This window comes from Bubalus bubalis, chromosome 17 (genome assembly GCF_019923935.1).
Source record: "Bubalus bubalis isolate 160015118507 breed Murrah chromosome 17, NDDB_SH_1, whole genome shotgun sequence".
Lineage (NCBI taxonomy): Eukaryota > Metazoa > Chordata > Mammalia > Artiodactyla > Bovidae > Bubalus > Bubalus bubalis.
Genome location: NC_059173.1, coordinates 19,663,322 through 19,678,431, shown reverse-complemented (window position 1 = coordinate 19,678,431; position 15,110 = coordinate 19,663,322). Strand labels below are relative to the sequence as shown.

Below are 15,110 nucleotides of genomic sequence, written 5' to 3'. Positions count from 1 at the left end.
TGTGAATCCCCTCCAACCCTGTTCCACAGACACCATTAATTTTTTGTCTTCAGTTCTTCAGGCAGTAACTTCCATGTATGTAAAAGTATACTTATATTGCTATCTATTTAGCATCTATAGACATTATCTATTGACTTTGTGATATGACTAAAGTGCTACTACCTCTTTCCCTCTACACAGGTCTACCACTATTTGTGGTTATTCTTATGGGATAATTTAATGATACGTGCTTAGTCACTCAGTCGTGTCCTACTCTTCTTGACGCCATGGATGGTAGCCCGCCAGGCTCCTCTGTCCATGGGGAGTCTCCAGGCAGGAATACTGGAGTGGGTTGCCATGCCCTCCTTCAGGGGATCTTCCCAACCCAGGAATCGAACCCAGGTCTCTGGCATAGGAGGTGGATTCTTTACTGCCTGAGCCACCAGGGAAGCCCTAATGTTATGAGTTAACCTTTATTTATTTATTTATTTTAACCCCCAAAAAGTATTTAATGATTTCCCCACTTGGTAAAATGAAGATCTGGGAGCTCCTACTGGCTTTCAACTTCTGCCATTTCCCTCCATCTTCCAAACAATTGACAAGAGTCAATTGAGTTGTAATAATTTTACAGCAGACATATATTAAAGAAAACTCAGTGGCTAAGCTCTGAAATCTCTGAAAGTGGAATGTGAATGCTTTATATGAAACAGAATTGAGAAACTTCTTTTATCCTAACACCAGCCAAATCATGGGATTGAACACAGTCAATGTCTAGGTTGCAGGGCTGGGACTAGGCCTTGGTCACAAAATTTAAGGGGGCACCAAAAACTCAGTAGTCAAGACAGTTACTATTTTGATATAATACTTTAAAAACAAAAATTAATGCAAAAAAATAAAAAAACAGTCCAGAATGAAGAAAATAAAGGCATTTAGAAATAAAGATAGGCTTAGGAGAATGAGTAGAGGAAAAAAGAGAAAAACATGTTTTGTTTTTTGCTTTCACTGTGCCATGCGGCATGTGGGATCTAGTTTCCTGACCAGGGTTTGAACCTGCACCCCCTGAAAAGGGAGTGCAGTCTTAACCACTGGATGGCCAGGGAAGTCCCCCAAAATGTTTATATTTGTACCCCACAATTAATGGTGGTCTGTTCCTCTTTTTATAGCATCTATGATTACATAGGTTGTGTATTAGAGCTGAAAAATGTTCAGATGAGAGAGGAAGGTGTGCCTTCCAGATTAGGAATGTGTGTGTGTGTGTGTGTTAGTCATTCAGTTGTGATTCTTTGTGACAGCATGGACTGTAGCCCACCAGGCTCCTTTGTCCATGGAATTTTCCAGGCAACAACACTGGAGTGGGTTGCCATTATCTTCTCCGGGGGATCTTCCCAACCCAGGGATCGAACCCAGGTCTCCTGCATTGCAGGCAGATTCTTTACATCTGAGCCACCACGGAAGCCACTGCATACTATCGAGGTGCTACCACAGTTTGGCTTCAAGACTTGCAAACTAATGCGATGTTGAATTAAGAGACAGAATTTTTGTGTCTTTAAAGGTGACTGGAGGGGAGGGGCCAGCACATGAATTTTCTTATTTGTTCAGAACTCCATGCATTTTCAATGTCGTTTCCTTCTCCTGCTCTGTGCACGCCTGTTGGTCCAGGCAGCACCGGTGCTTTGAATAAGGGTCAGCAAAGGGGTCACCCTCCTGATTATTCCCTTCTAGCAGAGAGGAGGAGGAAGCCCCCGGCCCCCTGTCCACCACTGAGTCGCTGCAAAATCCTGGGCTTCCACTGACAGCTGCAAATTCCTCTCCCAGGAGCTGCCAAGCTTCTGGGGTTGCCATGGTCCATGGGAGCGAAATGCTGGCCGCCCTCCGCTGCACCAGCCCGGGGCAGGCTGCTGATGCTTTCCTCCAGTTCCTTTCAAAAGCTTTTAAAGGAGATCCTCGTGAGGGGCAGGGGGACGGTAGGGGGACCAGGACCTTAACCAGGGCTTCAGTGCAAGCGGCTAGGGCGAATAAAAGGCTTTTCTCAAAGTAATAGAGCAAGTGTCGTGCTTCTGTCTTTCCCTGGAGGGAAAGGGAGAGTAGAGACGGTCCTTCCCAAGCTTCACCTGCTGTAGGCAGCGCCTTTCAGCGTTTTCCCCAGGGATTCCTCATCCCGAGTCTTCCCTGGAGGGCAAGGAGGGCAGAAGAGCGTGCTCCTGAAACTTAGCCAGCTGTTGGCCGCTCCTCCTAGATTGTTTCAAAGGGTTTCTCACCCTGGGGGTCTAGGAGGGGAAAAAAAATCAGCTCTAAACCAAACGGCTGTGTGATCAGGCTGAATGGATCTATCGGGTGTGGCTTGCAAATTCTGGGCACACTTTCAGAAAATGGGGAGCGAAGCGAGATGATGAGAAGCCCCTTGGTACAGGCCTCATGGGTTTCCCCGGTACCTTCCTCCCTGACCCGGTCCTCTTTGGGATCTGAGGGCGGGACGGCGGGCGCGCCAGGAGTTTGGGGGTTCGCCTCCAGCCGCGGCGGGTGCAGACAAAGAGGAGGTGGTGTGTGTGTGTGGGGGGGGGAGTTTGGGCCCGACGCGGGTTGCGGGGTGCCGGCCGCGGGGTTCGGGGCGCGGGGCTGGCCGCGGTGGGCGCGGCGGCGGAGCGCGCTGGGAGGAGCCGCCGCGGCGTCTTCTGCAGGCGGCGCGCGCCCTCCCGGCCCCGCGGCGGCGCGTCACGCTCTCCCCCGCCCGGAGCCGACGAGCCGGGAGGCGGGAGGCGGCGGCCGCGCGGCTGCTGCTGTTGCAGTGGGGCAGGTGGTGGCGACTGGCGGCGACCGAGGCGGCGGTGAGTGGGGCGCGGCGCGGGCCCTCTCCCCTTCCCCATCCCCTTCTCACCTTTCCCTTCCTCCCTGCCCGACCGGCTTCTGCCCGCCCGGATCGGGGCGGGCGGGACCGGGCCCGGCATCCAAGAGGGAGGACCGAGTCCCGCGCACCGGGCCATCCCCGTGGGGCCGCGGGCGGCCCCGGAGAGATGGCCCTGGAGGCCAGGGGTCCCTGGGGGTGCTCTCCCCGGAGCCAGAAAGTGGCCGGCCCTGTGAGCGCCGAGCCCGGCCTTCCCTTCCTCCGCCCGCCTCAAGATGGAGCTTGGACTCCTTGCCCCTGCGCCGCCCCAGGCGCCGCTCCCTCCCCGGCGCCCCTCTTCGCTCCCCTCAGTCCTGGGGCGGCGGGCCGGACCCCCGGGGGGCCGAGGCCCAGCGGGACCTGTTGCCCCGGCGGTCGCCTTAGCCTTCCTCGGGCCCGTGGCAGCGGTGCCCGCGAGCCGGCATGGAGGGCACCCTGGCCGTGGCCTCCGAGGCGGGCGCCGGCCGGCGGGCTGGCCTCGCTGGCCCGGGGCTCGGCCGGCCATGGCTTTTGTCCCCCACCCCACCCCCACGAATGGGACCGTGATTCTTGGAGAAGGTGGATGACAAGATTGACAGGGATTTCCGAAATAACACCGCTGCCCCGTAACCCGAACCTTCTGCCTCGTCAGGGGATTGGCTCCGGAGACAGATGACACTTGTTCAGAGGTTATTTTCAAAGCAGAGCCTCCTGATTCCCCTCCTTTGGAGGTCCTGTGCTTCAGAAATTGTGGTTTTTGATCCGCGGAGAAACCCTCAACTCCGCTGTTGCTCCACTTCATGTGGCTTTTCCATCTGGCAGGGACCGAGCACCACCCCCTTCCTCCCTTCCCAGCCCCACCTCTTTGGTATGAAGAAATTACACGTTAAGTCTGTAATCTTTAGTTACCTGTTTTTAGCAAAACCTGGGCGCCAATTAACGTGTTTAAAAAGGAGGGTGGAGGAAAATATATGCTGCCTTTTTTGGTTGTTGTTGGATTCAGCAGTCTTGCCTTCTTCCTGTTTCAGGTTAGGACAGTTCCTGGCCGGTAAGAGCTCAGGACTAGTGCTACGGCTGCTGCTTTTATGGTTGTGGTTCTGGCTGGTGTTTTTTTCTTTTCCCATTGATTACTACTGTTACCTATAATATGTACAAGTCCAGAGACCAGGTCTGTTAGGATTTGGGGTGTAATAATAACCTTTTGCAAGAATCCTCAGGTATATGTTGCTCCTCGGTTTTGGGGCATTTTTCTCTGGAAATATTAACATTTATTGAGGGCTTCCTGTGGTCAAGCTCTGGGCAGGTCTTTTATGTGTTTTGTCTCAATTAACCTAGCCCAGTGATGGTGCTATTCAGTGCTATTATCCCATTTTACAGAAGAGGCATAGAAAGGTCAGGAACCGTGCTCAGGGTCACATAGCTGATAAGTGGTAGTGTCAGGATTTAATCTCCGGTATTCTGAGTCCTGGTGCTTGGTAATTGGTATAGTGACTCTCCTGCAAGGAGCAAGTCTGCCTTCCTTAAAGCAAAGACAGTGGGTGATTACTTGGCCAAGGGCTGGTCCTGAGTTTCTGAGGTTCAGAGAAAGTGGTAAGGTACAGCTTAGGCTTCTTACTAGGCCTAGTTCAAAAGGATGAACAACAAACTGGGTGGACCCTGTGAAGCATTCTGTCTAAAGATAAAGATCGCCCATCCCTCTTTTTTTTCCCCTAACAATTGCTTAAGCACTTACTTGTGCTTCAGTGAGAGAGACATCAGCAGATCTGGTTTCTGTTCTTTATAAGTTTGGAATTTGGTGCTTTTCTCATTTACCTTAAAAAAATGTTTTTAACCTATTGTCAAACATTGAGTCTGTCCCATCCCTTGTGATCCGTAAATGCATATGAACTTAAGCAAGTAATGTTTGACTCTTGCTTTTAAGTTCTGTCTCTGTTGGCATTCCAAACCCAAATCATGGTGTGTAAGAGGGGGCTTGGTCCTCCTGTGCTCCACAAAAGGTAGGCACTTTTGAATTGGTCATATATTGGCTGCCTGTTCTTCATTATTTATTACAGATGTATTTCTGTTCTTCCCAGAGTCTGTGTGTATCTATCTCAAGCTATTTGTGTGTATGTGTGTATGTATACATATGTATATGATACATATCTATATGTATATTTCAAGGACCTTGACTTTTGCTTTATAGTACCCTCTACAGAATTCTGCCGAGTGCCGTGTGTTCAGTCAATATTTATTATTCAGTTAATTGAAAATATGAGGTGCATAAATTTCAGGATGGTTTTTATTTTTTAATATTTATTTATTTGGCTATACCAGGTCTTAGTTGCAGCATGTGGGATCTGGTTCCCTGACCAGGGGTCGAACCTGGGTCCCCTCCATAGGGAGCACAGAATTTTAGCCACTGGACCACCAGGGAAGTCCCAGGACTGGTTTTATAGAAAAAGGCAAAACAAAACAAAACTGAAGGTAGTGTAGTAAAGTCATAGGAAGATGGCTTACTACTTGTTAACATTAAAAGAAAACTTTATGCAATGTTAACTAACACGAGCCTTTCACCTCGTTTATTTTTCCACTTTATCTGAATTATCAGCTTCTTTCTCCTCTTCCTTGTACAAATGACGTGGGAAGTCGATTGTTTTCTCTAATATAAAGAATGGACACTGTTGTAATCACTGCAAATCAGTAAGTTCTCTTTTTCAGTATTTTTTTGTAGTGTGTGGTAGTCTCCCCAGAAGGAGTTTGTGGGGCTGTGGTGCACCTGTATGTGGGCTGTACTGAGGTCTCATTTGGAATTCACTCAGCAGGTGTTTATTGAGCACCTACTGTGTGCCGGTTGCTGTTCTGGGTGCTGGTGATACAGCAGTAAATAAAAGGGAAAGCCCTGTTGTTGGAACTCCCTTCAGGTAGGGGAGGCAGACAGTAACCATGCTAATACAATTTATTGTATGTTGGAAAGTGATACATATTAAGACTAAATACTACAAGTTTTGGAGACAAGAGGTAGGGTAACAGAAATTCTAGATAGGGTGATGAGAGGAGACCTTGCTGAGAAAATGGCTTTTAAATAGAGATCTAGGTGAAGTGAGGGAATGTTGATCCCCGAGGGAAGATCATTCCAGAGGAATCAGTTGCAAGGGTCCCGAGGCAGGAGCTTGGGAGGGGCCAGATAATTTAAGGTTGTAGTCCTTAAATATGTATTAAATACATATGTATTAAAATATTAATTTATTTTTAATATTTATCTTTGTTTACGTACATATTTGTCTGTGCTAGGTCTTTGTTACGGAATGTGGGATCTAGTTCGCTGACCAGGGATTGAACCAGGCCCCTGCTCTCCATTGGAAGCTTTGGAGTCTTAGCCATTGGACCACTCAGGAAGTCCCTAAAATATTTTAAAATAGTGAAAGATAAAGAATTTTGTGCCATGGTACTAGCGATTTTGTTGAAGAAAAAGTTGAAGATGTGGGGGAAGTAAAGCTTAAAGAATTTCACTAACTTGCCTTAAAGGCCACACAGCCAGTGAATAGAGAGCTAGAAATTGAACCTTAGTTTCTATTATTTTAAGCAATGCACAGACTATATTGGCAATGAAACCTTAAGTAAGTGGCTGGCAGAAAGGCCAGACCAGTACTTGATGTTCAGACTTGCTGTTAAGAATATACTTTCCTGTTTGTATGCAGGATTTTTGCTCAGCCCTGGGAGACCTTGTAACTGACATTTGCATATATTGCATTTTCCTGGAATTATGCTCCTGGCAGCAAAGCCTTCCTTTTTAGTCTTAAAAGATTCATGATTCAAAATCTGTGTTTGATATAAGCCTTTAAGTGTCTTCAATCTTAATGGGAAGGCAGTGACAGTATTAGTCTCAATATGAATTTTTTAGATGACTGTTAAGGGAGGTTCTAAACTAATATAGCATCTTATATATGTATTTTAATATACATAATGTATGTTTCCCATGTAAATGGAACTCAAGGAATCCATATGCTTTAAATCAGCACTTGAGTTACAATGCACTTTTAAGGGAAAACATATTGACTGATGGTACTGTATAAGAATTTCAAGAGTGACCTCTTCAGATTTCAAATCGGGAACAGAAGAGTCTTTTTTTTTTTTTTTTCCGGTGGGTTGGCAGATTGTAATTAACCATCCTTGAATTTGGCTAGGACATCTGGGTTAATATCCTGGCCCTGGCACCAAGTACCAAGGAATCTTGGCCACATTTAGTAAAGAGCTTTTTTTTTTTTTTCAGATCTCCATCTGGCACTTACAGAAAGACAGATTCCACGAGCACTAACTCAATGGGTGGGTCTGTTTTTTTGATTGTCTGTCTTATGGTGGTTCAGCAACTTAATCTTAAAAGTAGTCTTTGCAAAATCTGAGAAAAATAGTAGTCCTATTACAGAATCCCTATTGGGAACCCTATCCTATATCTCTTTCCCTGGGGAAGTATACTCTCATCTGCTGCTTCTTAGGAATCCTAATGAGACTACAGACAGGCATTTCGCTGCCCTAATGTTTTATATAAGCATAAGGTCTAATATACTTCTGACTTGAATTAAGTAGTTTGGTATTTGTATTCTCTTTTGCTTACTTATGTCTAAGTATAGCTTGGATTAGATCCCAGTTTTAACTCTGCCCATTTTTTACACTTAAAATTGCCAAGTGCTTGTTTTACTGTATCTTTTCTGAAGTTAAAGGCCTGAAGATCCAGATGTTCAGGACGTGCAGATCATCCAAAATTTGGGTTTGATGTGAAACGGAAGGCAACTTTAATAGATTTTTTCCCCCCTCCCTGGTTCTACAGATCCCTAGTCAAGTAGAACACTAAAATATTTGGCATACTTTTTTACCCTGTCTTCTCAGGAAAGATGAGATATTAGGGAAATTTTCTTTAAAATATTTCAATCAAATCTTTTGATCTCCTGCCTTCTTTGTTTATCTGGTTTCCTCCATAGAATGATTTCTTACTGGAGACATTACATTCTAGTAACTTAAGGCAGGAAGGAAGATGCATAGACTCTACTTTTCCAGACTATAGAAAAATAAACTTTATAGGCAGGGTAATTTTATTTTAATTTTTTTTACAGCTTAAGTGAAAGAAAACTTTTTATCACTAAGTGTTTTTTCACACATGGGTGACTGGAAAAAAGTGTATTGCTAATTTCTGTTGTAAGGCATATGTGGCTTGCTTGAGTTTCGACATTGAGATTCTAGAATCAGCAAATTTAGATTTTTTAAAAAGTGTTTTCTAGTGAAGTGATTACTTTTTTGAGGTTCTCGGGTTTATTTTCGCCTTGCATACCAGTTTTAAAAGGACCTTTGCATTTTAATAACATATACTAGCCATCCTATAATATGTGATTTCAGTGTATAAGATATAAACACACATATTAAAAGACAGAGAAAAAAGCAAATTATCCATAATCCTACTGCCCAGAGAAAATTATTTCAGTGTTTTGGAGTATATCCTTCTAATCTTTTTCTTTATACTTAAAAAATGTCTTTATGGCTGGATCTGTATTTATATATAGACAGATTTTAATATTTTTATATATTTAGTTTTGGCTGTGCTGGGTCTTTGTTGCTGTGCGGGCTATTCTGTAGTTGTGCACAAGCGTCTCATTTTGGTGGCTTGTCTTGTTGTGGAGCACAGGCTCTAGGGTGCGTGGGCTCAGTGGTTGCAGCTCCCTGGGCTCTAGAGCACAGGCTCATTCGTTGTGACACAGGAGCTTACTTGCTCCTGAGCATGTGGGATCTTCCTGGATCAGGGATTGAACTCGTGTCTCCTGCATTAACAGGCACATTCTTTACCACTGAACCACCAGGGAAGCCCTGTATTTCTGTTTTGACGTAATTAAAAGCTTAATATTTTCACAGGAAATATTCTCAGTGCACCAACACGGGGGGAATCAGGACTACTTTTAAGTTTGAGGAACGTCCCTGGTGGTCCAGTGGTTAAGAATCCACCTTCCAATGCAGGGGATGAGGGTTCTGGCCCTGGTTGGGGAACTAAAATCCCACAAGCCTCATAGTGCTAAATTACTTAGCTATATGCATGCTTTTATATTGGTGTAAAGCACTTGCTTTCTCCAGTGAAGTTTGAACCTTGGGAATAAAGATTTAAGGGGAAAAAAAAAAAAAAGTTTGCGGTCCTGAATTTGCTTCAGCCCCAGCTCCGTGAATCTTGTGAAGTTGGACGGTTGCTTGACTTCTAGTCTCTCATTCTGTAAAGTGGGGGTAACACCTGCCCTGTTCACCTGATGGGGTTGCTGTCTTAATGTGGGGATTTGGTGATGATAATAGTGCTAAGGGAGTTACTGGCCCTTTCAAATACCAAAGAGGCCCAGGAAGACAGAGGAAAGACCAGTCCTGCATCACTGATTGACTGTGAGTCACCTGGCATATTTTGCAAATGGCTGGAGAAGGAAATGGCAACCCACTCCAGTGTTATTGCCTGGAGAATCCCAGGGACAGGGGAGCCTGGTGGGCTGCCATTTCTGGGGTCGCACAGAGTCGGACACAACTGAAGTGACTTAGCAGCAGCAGCAGCAGATTTATTATAGTAAAGCTTTTCAGATGAATGTGACCAATCAAAAGTGTCCTGTGGGGTAGGAGAAAACCCCAGAAATACTGATTTATCAAAATCTCTTGAGAGCTGTGAGGACTCTGTGCTGGGTATAAGCAGCTGTCTCACCAGGTGAGGCAGCTAACAGTGGGCCAGTTAGAGGCTAAAGTGGAGGCGTGCTGGGGCCCTGGAAGACAGTCCATTTCACACAGCTTGTTGTTGTTTGGTCCCTAAATCATGTCCAACTCTTTTGTGACTCCATGGACTGTATGTAGCCTGCCAGGCTCCTCTGTCCTTGGGATTTTTCTGTGTGTGTGAGAGAGAGGATTAAGGAAGCTTCCAACCAGTCAGTCCTTAAGGAAATCAACCCTGAATATTCATTGGAAGGACTGATGCTGAAGCTCCAATACTTTGACCACCTGCTGTGAAGAACTGACTCATTGGAAGAGACCCTGATGCTGGGAAATATTGAGGGTAGGAGGAGAAGGGGGCAACAGGTTGAGATGGCTTCTTTGACTCAATGGACATGAGTTTGAGCAAACTCTGGGAGATAGTGAAGGACAGGGAAGCCTGGCGTGCTGCAGTCCGTGGGGTTGCAAAGAGTCAGACACGACTGAACGACTGAACAGTAACAACAAAGTGGGAAGTAGCTCTTGCGTTTGGCGTTGATGGAGATGGAGGGTCTCTAGGCAGGGATGGGTTAGAGAAGACTTTCTAGGCTGGATTGGATTGAACAAAGGCATAAAGGGTAGCCTGCTGAGATCATATCAGATCTACTGCTCTGTACTTTGAGGGCAGGTAATAGGAAATAAAACTAAGACATTTGGGTCTGCATCAAGGAGAGGCTTCCCTGCTCTGAGCAGGAGTCCCTTTTATTGGTCTGTAGGTCCATGGGGTCTAAATGAGGCAGACACGACTGAGCACAACATAGCAGCATTTTTGTAATCATTTCAGTTTTGTTTTTTTTTTTGCAAGTCTTTCTTATGATGATTGCTCAAAACTTATCTGGTTATAGGTGGTAAATAGGCAAACTTCTGGTTATTTGTTGTTGTTCAGTCACTCAGTCATGTCTGACTCTTTGTGACTCCATGAACTGCAGCACTCCAGGCTTCCCTGTCCTTTACCAACTCCTGGAGCTTGCTCAAACTCATGTCCATTGAGTTGTGATGCCATCCAACCATCTCATCCTCTGTCATCCCCTTCTCCTGCCTTCAGTCTTTCCCAGCATCAGGGTCTTTTCCAATGTCAATTCTTCGCATCAGGTGGCCAAAGTATTGGAGTTTTGGCTTTAGCGTCAGTCCTCCCAATGAATATTCAGGGTTGATTTCCCTTAGGATTGACTTGTCTTCTCCAGCAGCCAATCCCAGCTCTGTTATTACTTTGCTACTTTATTCACTTTATGTTAATGCTTTCTGGAAGATCTGGTTCAAACTGATAACCTCTAGAACTTAGTTTTCTCATCTGTCAACTGGGGATCAAAGGAATTTCAAATAGTCGTCATGACGATTAAATGAATTAATATCTGTAAAACAGTATCCGAACTCTTCTCTCCCCTTTGATCCCTTGTGTCTTCCTGCATGCCCATTCCTAAAGGAAGTCGGGGTTCAGCACCTCAGTTTTCTTCTCTCATGTAACTTGAATGGGGGAAAACCCACTTCTACTAGTCTGGGAAATGAAAACCTTATTTCCTGCCATGTATAGAAAATTACTTTGAGTCGGAGTGCCTTGCCACTGTCTAAGGGCACACTTTTAGACAACAGCTTGCACTGATGAACTTTAATATATGAGGAGCTAAGTATTTCGCATGGGGTAGGAACTCGTGCTTCTCGTGTCAGAACTTGTGCCTTGCCAAACCTCAGGCCCTTTTGTATGTTTGTCAGTTTGATTTCCCACTGTTTAACTCAAAGGAGTTTCTTTGTGAGATCTGATAGAACTTGCATGTGTCTGTGTGAAAGATTACCTACAAAGGTAAAAAATAACCAACAATGAAGTTGGGTTATTAAGATCCAAATGAAACCAATTCCTAGTTTCCATTGACAGTATCAGCGGTGGTTGTACGGGAAAACCGTCTTAGGGACATCTGAATAAATTTGAAATAGCCGAGTATCCTTCAGGATTGTGCAAACTGAAATTTGGTTATTTTCTCCATTCCCTCTAAAGACCTACAACTATTTTTTTTTTTTCCTTTGGCTCGCAGGATCTTAGTTCCCTGGCCAGGAATTGAAGCCGGGCCCCCATCAGTGAAAGCGTTGCGTCGTAACCACTGAACCGCCTGGGAATTCCCAGCCTGCAACTGTTAAAGTTGCTCATTTGCAAAGTAAAAGCAAGAAGGTTTTTATAAAGAGGGGGGAAAAACAACCCAGAGAGGAAGTCATTGGTTCTTCTGTTGTCTGTGTGCCCTTTTCCTGTTCAGAACAAGCAGTTGGTGAGCGTTTGCGTTTGGATTGGGCCACGTGTGACTGTTGAAGGGCAAGTGAAAAGTGTGCCAATTTTGATTCCTTTGTGAAGGCTGGAAAAGGAAATGAGTTTTAACCTGCCTTGAGATTGACTTACTCTTCTCATTGCTGTTTATAACAGACCAGAAAACTTTTATTCATCTGCATAGATGAAGGTCAGGAGTCTTTAAACTGGAGACTGGGGTTTAAGTCCTGGACCGTTAAGTAACTGTGACCTTGACAAGTGGTTTCATTTTTTAGAATTAGTTTCCTCCGTGGTAAAATGAGGAAGTTGAACTAGATTGCAGGTCTCTTCTAATTCTAAAATTTTATGATGCTATATTAAGCACATTTGCTCCTTTTTACACATTAGTATAATTGACTGCTGCCGACCTATTAAGTAAGTTCTTCTGGGAGATACTAACCAGGCCTAGTCATTTCAGTTCCTTATTTAAGATCTGTCTCTAAGCTGGCAGTATTAGAGTTGCAGAATTGTAGGAATTTTGTGAAAACTTGTATAAATGAGCAGAATAGCTCAAATTATTCAGCTCTTTGAAAAAAAAAATGTCCTTTGCAGATGGAGGAACTTTGGGAGACTGCTTATTTTCTGCTTATCTAAGTAACAGGAACAGAAAATAAATCTTTGTTCAAACTGAACCGTGCAGAGACACTCATAATTGCAGGCCGACACGTCATGGCTCAGCGTTCCGTCTTAGAAAAGTCATCGAATGTTCCAGCTCTCTTTGCTTTGCTTGGGTTTTGGCACCCTCCCCCTCCTTTCAAAAACAGCTGTAGACTTTGAAACTCTGGGTACAACTTGTATTTGGTACTATGTCATATATGCTTCAAAATTTAAACACGTGTAATTTTCGAGCACAGAATAATTTTTCAAGGGGTTATGTCTCTCTATTGACATCCTTTTCTGACTTTTTTTGGCAAGCATCCTTAACTGAGTGTTGAATCATTTAACATTCTACTTCTGACTTTGATGGAAATATGTAAAACTTTCTGTTTATCTTCAGCATCCTACTGTGTGATATTCTCAAACCAACACTTAAGATTGGTAGACTGACTTTATAAATTGCTTGATAAGGGCTCTGCCAGTTAGAAATTGAAATTACAACTTCCGTGTAGCACTATTTGAATTAAGAGGCCAATTAATTTTCTGATCCTTCCCTGCTTGTGTCTGCCCTTGCATGTCTAAATGGGTTTTTCACATTGATCCTTTTAGGCAAACAGTGACTACACTATTTTCATCTGTACTTTATCCTTGGCTAGAGATGTGTAGTTTGTGTTTTTAACCTTTGTGTTAATTTTAAGGCTGTTGGAGTCTGGCCTGTTTAAAAAGTTATATATTGTGTGTGAAATATATATATATATATATATAAATACTTACCTAGATAAGTTTCAGTGTAAATGAATCTTTGTGGTCGTCCAGTACAATAAGGTGGTAAAAGGCTAAAGAAGACCCAGAATTATGCCTCCTGGGCTCTTCATAAACACCAGTATTTCCTCAAGGATTTCCAGCCCAGAGTAACCCATCGAGAGTTCTGTGGCATCTGGGTGGCTCTGTAGCCGTCGTCACTCTGGGTGGCAAGGGTTACTCAGGGGTTGGAAATCTTTGAGGAGAATAATTCTTTTGACAATGGAATTAAAAAAAAAGACATGTCTTTAATACCGGATAAATATTTGTTAAATAATCTACCGTGTGAGAGGCACATTGATCTGAAGTCAGCAAGTGAAGACAGTGAGGATCATGGTTTTTTGTTTTTTTTTCTTTTTGACAAACCCCTTCCCCACCCCATGTGGGATCTTAGTCCTCTGACCAGGGATCGAACCCATGCCCCCTGCAGTGGGAATGCGGGTTGCCAGGGAAGTCCTGTGAGGACCATTTTTTGAGGAATAGCTGCTAGTGCATTTACTCAGATACATGTCTCCTGGGAGTTGGTATAAGTCAACCCTATAAAAACAAGGTGGTTAAGTTGGGAGATGTGGGACTGAGTGGAAGTACTGAAAAGCGGCATTACAGTTAAGTTGGTATTTTTTACATTTTAACTTCACTCCTGTCTCCCATGTCTCCTTTTCTCTGCTTTTAACTTGCATTATTGTTTTGTGTCATGCTTTATAATGATTTCTGAAAAGTATAAATTTAGCATTCCATGAGTATAAATTATTACCAGCTCCATCTTCAGCTTGTGGATTAACCATAAACTTATCAAAAGCAGTACCAAAGTAACTTGGATAAACTGTGAGAAAGGCATCAGGCAACTTTCAGTCCTTAGAAGGTTCTGTGTCTTTAGCCAGGTGATCTTTGGAGAATGCTCGTAATCTTCAGGCTAGACTGAGATGTTGCTTTTTCTAATTTATATGAGAAATTAAATACTGAATAGTAGTTTTCTCAATTTCAATTTTTACCTTGTATAGGGCTTCTTAGTTTAAGTCTTAGTCTCTTGCTGCTATGGATGTCTTAAGATGTTTCAGACTCTGTTCCATGTCTCAGTATTTCATGGTATTCTCTTTCTTTTAATATTTATTTTGTTTATTATTTATCTGGCCATGCTGGGTCTTAGTTACAGCATTTGGGATCTTTGATCTTTGTTGTGGCAGGCGGGATCTTTAGCTGTGGCTTGCAAACTCTTAGTTGCGGCATGTGGGATCTAGTTCCTTGACCAGAACTCAAACCTGGGCCCCCTGCATTGGGAGCACAGAGTCTTAACCACTGGACCACCATGGAAGTCCCTTCATGGAATTCTCTAAGGTGTTTCCAGATGCTCTGGCCTCCTGAGCAAATACCAGATGCTGCCTCCCTGCCCCCCAGCCCCCACCTTTATCCATATTCCACGGCAGGACAGTCGGCTCTCTGGAAGATGGATTCTCTCGTTTTCTCTCATTCTACAAGGGAAAGTGGCAATCTTTCACGTCATGTGTATGTTTATTTTGGGGAGGGTTGTGTGACTTTTCCCCTGGCTGATCTTGCCCACTAGTCCCTAGGGTTGGAATGCTCTGGTGGAGGTGGTGGAATAAGAAACAGAGGGGCCATCTGGATCTCCGCCTCTCTCATCACCCAGCCTTAGCAGACTTACCTCTTGCTTTACCCTCTAAGCCAACCACTTAGCTGCTGCTAAAACCAGATGCCTCCAGTTCCCTGCTCACTCTTTATTCTAGTTTATCTCACTTGGTATTGCAGTGATGTGAAGCAGTGGCTCTTTGGTGGCTTGTGCCCTAAACTGTGTCTGGTGACATCACACACATTTTCTCTGTGTTCACG

The 15,110-nt window shown here is 44.3% G+C and overlaps 1 protein-coding gene across 12 annotated transcripts in view; it reads left to right on the top strand.

Annotated features, from left to right (window-relative positions):
• The first annotated feature begins 2,652 nt into the window (after positions 1–2,652).
• CLIP1 (CAP-Gly domain containing linker protein 1) overlaps positions 2,653–15,110 on the top strand; it is a 116,440-nt gene continuing 103,982 nt past the window's right edge. For 8 of the 12 annotated variants that reach the window (XM_044930237.2, XM_044930236.2, XM_044930232.2 and 5 more), the window contains exon 1: positions 2,653–2,804. The gene's annotated coding sequence lies outside the window, so the exon portion shown is untranslated. Of the gene's footprint in view, positions 2,805–7,091; positions 7,145–15,110 lie in introns of all 12 variants that reach the window. The other 4 variants (XM_025267718.3, XM_025267714.3, XM_025267711.3 and 1 more) reach the window with 2 other exon arrangements.